The sequence below is a fragment of the Lagopus muta genome, chromosome 15, assembly GCF_023343835.1.
Source record: "Lagopus muta isolate bLagMut1 chromosome 15, bLagMut1 primary, whole genome shotgun sequence".
NCBI lineage: Eukaryota > Metazoa > Chordata > Aves > Galliformes > Phasianidae > Lagopus > Lagopus muta.
The window spans coordinates 1,469,309-1,475,487 of NC_064447.1; positions in this window are offsets into that span (position 1 = coordinate 1,469,309).

Sequence of the window (6,179 nt, forward strand, 5' to 3'; positions counted from 1 at the left end):
GGAGGGCAGCAGAAAACCTGGATCTGGATCCCCCTGCTCCCTGAGCCCACCGAGGCTGAGCTCACGGCAGCGTGGTCCCCAGGCTCACCCCCCCCAGTCCCACCCGCGGATGTCGCTGCAACGAGCACCAGGACCGAGGAGGGCACTGCGGAAGGGCACGGCGCTCGCACGGCGCTGGAGCTGCCCACCCGCTGCACCACCTGCGCCAGGCCCCGGCCCGCATCACCCGCTCCCGGAGGAGCCGGTTAGCCACATCCTGTTGCTTCGGGAGAGCAGGTTGCAGGGGAGGGGTCTCCCCCGCCGGGCTGGCAGATGCTGGAGGAGGAGACCCCAGCTGGCCGCAAGGCCCAGGGGAAAGACTGTTTGCAGCTTGCAACCTTGTAGCACAAAATGTATTTCCCCAGCACAGGGAAAAGGGATAAACAAGGGCAAAGCCACTGAGTGACAGTGAAGGGAAGTAGGAGGTGGACAGGGGAAGCTCCGGACTCCTGAAGTCGGGTGCAGTAGGTGTGTTGCGTTGTCTCTGTTTGGAATTCGGGCAGCCAGGAGGCTGCAAGCTGCAAAGCTCCAGCAGTGCAGTGCAGATACCGACGGGGCAGGCAAACACTGGGCCAATGTGTGTGAGCCAGATGTGAGCGTGGTGCAGAAGGAGGATGTCAAGGAAGTACAGGACTTTGTGCAAGGGCCTGGAAGCAGAGTGGAATGACTGAGGAGAAGGGGCAGAAGGGAGTACAGCTCCAAGATACAAAGCTGGAGTCATCCCAGCAACTGATCTGAGGGTGTTTTCCCCACCAGAAAACACAAGAACTATCACAAACGTGAACTGTGATGCTGAGCCACCTTGGCCTGGTTGATGCAGTGTGGTGCAAGGCTGGGTGACCTTCCAAAATCTCTGTTTTCCCAATCAGTGGAAAGCACCGACTCCCTTGTCCTGGGACCCACAAGTGACACGAGAGAGGTTGGCCTCTGTGTGGGGAGTCCTGGAGCTGGTGTGCACAGACCTCACATCAGCAGAAGCCCAGACAGAAGACTCAGAACCTGGTTTCCCATTTCCATTGCTCCCTGCACATTCCCTCTTTCCAGGAGTAGACAAGGGCTCAAGAGAAAAAAGTGAATCTGGGCTTTTGGCAAACTGGGTGCTGAGGAAGGCAACAGGGATTGAACTCTTGCCGCAGTGGGAGCTGGACTATTGAGACCCTGCTGGGTGCCAGCGTTTGTCCTTTGGCACGGGGATACCTGACAGCCCAGTGATGCTCAGCCATCACAAAGACCCCCGGGCTGTGGGAAGGAGGGCTGGGAGGAAAAGTGGGTGCATGGGCTGCGCTTTTCCTGTCGCCCTGCTGCCCACGGGGAGCTCTGCCCATCACACCCACTGCTCTCTGTGTGCCCATCCGCTCCTCTCCTTGTGCCAGCCTGGTGGAACATGAGGGAGACGGAGACGGTTGGTGCCAGGCAGGCTCCTCACTTAGCGGTGGGGACACGGACACGGCCGTCGGAGGAACCCCTACTCGGGACGGGCGTCGCACCCTCCGCAGGTACCCAGGGCCGGGCACCTCAGCGCTGCCCCAGCTGTCAGCTCCCTTCCCCGGCCCCGCCGGCAGCGCTGGGGCCGCGGTCCCGCACCGAGCCCCGTTCCGGGGGTTCCCGGCGCTGCGCGGCGCTCGCTCGCCCTCTGCTGGTCCCGCATCCCCCGAGCAGCGCTGCGGGGCGGAGGAGAGAGAAGGCGCGGGGAAACGCTCCGTGCGGGGCGGGCTCAGGTCCCCGGGCGGTCCTGCCGCCCCTTTTTTCCCCTTTCCAGAGTGCTCCCTTCAAATCTTCCCAAGGAGAAGATTTGCTGCCTGAAAGAAGGACTCGTCCCGTTGCTGCTCCCAGCGGGCTGCTGTCCCAGTGAGTGGGAGAAGAGCATCCTACCTTAGCCACCAGGTTGTCCTCAGGGCGATTCCACAGTTGCCGTGTTTCCCTTCTCTCTGTGCCGTTTACTCTCTGAAGGATGCTCTGCCCTTCACCCGCCTTCCCCTTGCCAAGCTGCAGTTCTCCTGGCACACACATCTCCCCGCCGTGCTGTGCTCAAAGCCTGTCCCCACACCTGGTCTCTTCTGTGCGCAGGTCACCCCTGCAGTCCCTGGGAAATGAAGCGTGGCACTGCAGAGAGCTGTGAGCTCTGCAGAGATCAACGTGCTTTTGCAACGTGCCCCCATCCTCCCAGGGGAATGCTGAGCCACTGCGGCCCAGCTCTCATTTACCCACAAGCTGTTTGTCGCTGACATAAACACCCATTTTCAAGCATGAGCAGAAGTGAGAACCAGATCCTGCTGGGGACAGGGACTGTTGGTTGAAAAATGTGCAATGGCCTGGGGAGAAAAGAATCAAGGTGTGACATCACTGCTGCAGAGCGATGCTGTGTGCACTTTTTCCCTTTCCACCCAGCTCAGAGGTGTGTAAAAACACACTTGCAGAGTGCTGTAGGAGGAGGGTGCTGGGGCCAGGACAGACATGCAGACAGGTGGGTGAGCAGTGCTCAGTGACCCCCGCACGTCCCAGCACCCACAGCTCTGCTGGGCGAGTGGTGCGGACGGTACGAGGCCGGATCCGGCCCCGGCGCTGCCAGGAGATGGAGCCGTCTCACCGCCGTCGGCTCCGTGCTGCAGCCCTGGTTCCTCCGCAAGTGCCGCTGCCGCTTTCTCCCTCTGTTTGAGCCCCCGGGACCTTTGCTCTAAGCGAAGGCAGAGCTGGGTGCTCGCTGAGTGGGGTTGCGTGGGTGCAGAGCAAGGGCTGCTCCTGGGGGACACCTCAACGAGTTGCAAGGGATGAGCGCTGCTGTTCAGGGGCCCAAAAACTGTCCACAGGCCTGGAGTAGTCAGCAAACCTCAGCATTAGCATGAAGAACAAGAGCTTTTTGAATGAATTTCAGCATCCCTGGGGGCTGGGGACACCCCCTGTCACCTCCAAGCTGTGCCCACCAGCCCCAGGTCTGCAGGAGCAGGGCGATGTCCCCCTGCCTCACAAAATTCTGGCACATGAGTTGTGCTGACAGCTCCTCGTGATGCTGGAGAGCGGGTGTCCAACACAGAGAGTGGCTGCAGGCACTGCGGTTGGAGCACAGCACGCTCCTCATGCTGCAGGGACATTCCCAGAGCTCCCACTGCAGACCTCCCCACAGAAGCCGTGCTGCCCAGCATTGCTGGTGCCTGCACTGCACCCTGAGCCTGGTGGATGGAGCCATCCCGTGAGCCAGGAGCTGCTCATGCAGGGCTCTGCCATGGCCAGGGCTGAGGTTTGGTTCAGTTTGCTCCAAACCGATCCAACCTTCAGTGCTGGGCGGGCTGAGATTGGGATTCTAGAAACCCTCAAGCACTCGGGGCATGGCTGTGCAGCTCAGTGGGCACAGTGTGGCACTTGTGGAGAGGGCAGCTCCTGTTCCAAAGCATCACAGCCAGTGCTTCTCCACTGTTGCCTCCAGCAGAACCCAGAACCCTGTGCTCTCTGCTAGCAGCCTGTGGCTACAGAGTCTGCGTGATTGTGAGCAGCAGTGTGATGGCAACAAATCCCTGAGTGTTGAAGTGCTGGTGGGATCCAAGCGCCTGCTTCCTTGGCCTCTCTGGGACTGCTGGCACGCAGGTAGAATCACAAGAATCACAAGAATCACAAGAATCACAAGGTTGGAAATGACCTATAAGATCATCCAGTCCAACCGTCTCCTCGTCACCATTGCCACCACTAGTACTAAACCATATCATGCAGCACGTCATCCAGACGCGTCTTGAACACTGCCAGGGACGGTGACTCCACCACCTCCCTGGGCAGCCATTCCAGTGCCTGACCACTCTCTGAGAGAAGAAGTTCTTCCTTATGTCCAACCTGAACCTCCTCTGATATAACTTGCTGCCATTGCCCTGTGCCCTGCTTGTTGCCTGGGAGAAGAGGCCAAATCCCTCTTCACCACAACCTCCCTTCAGGAAGTTGTACAGTGCAATGAGGTCTCCCCTGAGCCTCCTCTTCTCCAGACTAAACAATCCCAGCTCCCTCAGCTGCTCCTCATAAGGTTTGTGCTCCAGACCCCTCACCAGTTTCGTTGCCCTTCTCTGGACACGCTCCAGGATCTCAACATCTTTCCTGCAGTGAGGGGCCCAAAACTGAACACAGCACTCGAGATGCGGCCTCACCAGTGCTGAGTACATGGGGATGCTCACCTCCCTGCTCCTGCTGGCCACACTATTTCTAATGCAGGCCAGGATGCCGCTGGCCCTCTTGGCCACCTGAGCACACTGTCGGCTCACGTTCAGCCGAGCATCAACCAACACCCCCAGGTCCTTCTCTTCTTCACACTCATCCAGCCACTCATCCCCAAGCCTGTAATGCTGCATGGGGTTGTTACGGCCAAAATGGAGGACCCGACACTTGGCCTTGTTGAACCTCATCCCATTCACCTCAGCCCAGCGGTTCAGCCTGTCTAAATCCCTCTGAAGGGCCTCCCTACCCTCAGGCAGATCAACACCACCTCCCAGCTTGGTATCATCTGCAAACTTGCTGAGGGTGCACTCAATCCCCTCATCCAGGTCATCAATAAAGATATTAAACAAGGTCGGCCCCAGTACCGACCCCTGGGGGACACCACTTGAAACGGGTCTCCAGCTGGACTTCATTCACCATGACCGACTGGGCACGGCCCTCTAGCCAGTTCCTTACCCAAAGCAGTGTCTATCTGTTCAGAACACGGGCAGCCAGTTTCCCCAGAAGAAGCATGAGAGGGACCGTGTCAAAGGCTTTGCTGAAGTCTAGGAAGACTACATCAACAGCCCTTCCCTCATCTATCAGACTGGTCACCCAGTTGTAGAAAGAGATGAGGTTGGTCAAGCACGACCTGCCTTGCACAAACCTGTGCTGGCTGGGTCTGATCCCCTGGACACTGCGTACATGCTGTGCAATCTCATCCAAGATGATTTGCTCCATAACCTTCCCTGGTACTGAGGTAAGGCTGACAGGCCTATACTTCCCCGGATCCTCCCTGCGGCCCTTCTTGAAGATGGGAGCCACATCAGCAAGCCTCCAATCCTCTGGGACCTCACCAGTTAACCAGGAGAGTTGATAGATGGCCGAGAGGGGCTCGGCAATCACCCCCGCCAGCTCCCTCAGCACCCGAGGGTGCAGCCCATCCGGTCCCATGGACTTGTGACAGTCCAGACAGAGGAGGAGCTCTCTGACTGTCTCCACTGGAATTGCTGGGGGCATCTTCTGTGCTGTGTCCCAGACTTCCAGATCGGAGCATAAAAAGCCCAGAGGATAACTGATCTGGCTATTAAAGGCAGATGTAAAGAAGGCATTGAGGATGTCAGCCTTCTCCTTGTCCTCAGTGACCACGTTCTCTGCTGCATCAAGTATAGGATGAGAATTATCTTTGATTCTTCTTTTCCCATTGATATATTTATAAAAGGATTTTTTGTTGTCTTTTACTGCAGAGGCCAACCTGAGCTCAAGTTGGGCTTTCGCCCTCCTAACTTCTTCCCTGCATACCTTAGCTACTTCTTTGTAATCTCCCCGAGCAGCCTGTCCCTTCTTCCAGAGGATGTAGGCTCTCTTTTTCTCCTTGAGTCTCAACAGTAATTCCTGGCTCATCCACACCGGTCGTCTTCCCCTGCGGCTCACCTTACGGCACTCAGCACAGCCTGTTCTTGTGCCTTCAAGATTTCGGTCTTGAGAAGCGTCCAGGCTTCCTGTGCCCCTTTACCCTTGAGAAGCGACTCCCAAGGGACCCGCGCTACCAGCTCCCTGAACAGATCAAAGTCTGCCCTCTGGAAGTTCAAGAAGGCAGTTCTGCTGACCACTCTTTTGACATCCCCGAGAATGGAGAATTCTACAATTCTGTGGTCACTCTGTCCAAGACAGTCCCCAACCTTCACTTCTCCCACCAGTCCTTCTCTGTTAGGCGAAGACCAGATCCAGCAGGGCACTGCCCCTGGTAGGCTCTCCTACCAGTTGCATAAGGAAGCAATCTTCCACGCAGTCTAGAAACCTTCTGGACTGCTTCCTCTGCGCTATATTATATTTCCAACATACGTCAGGGAAGTTGAAGTCTCCCATCAGAACAAGTGCTGGCGATCGCGTGACTTCTGCGAGCTGCTCATAGAATGCCTCATCCAACTCTTCGTCCTGACTAGGCGGTCTATAACAGACCCCAACTA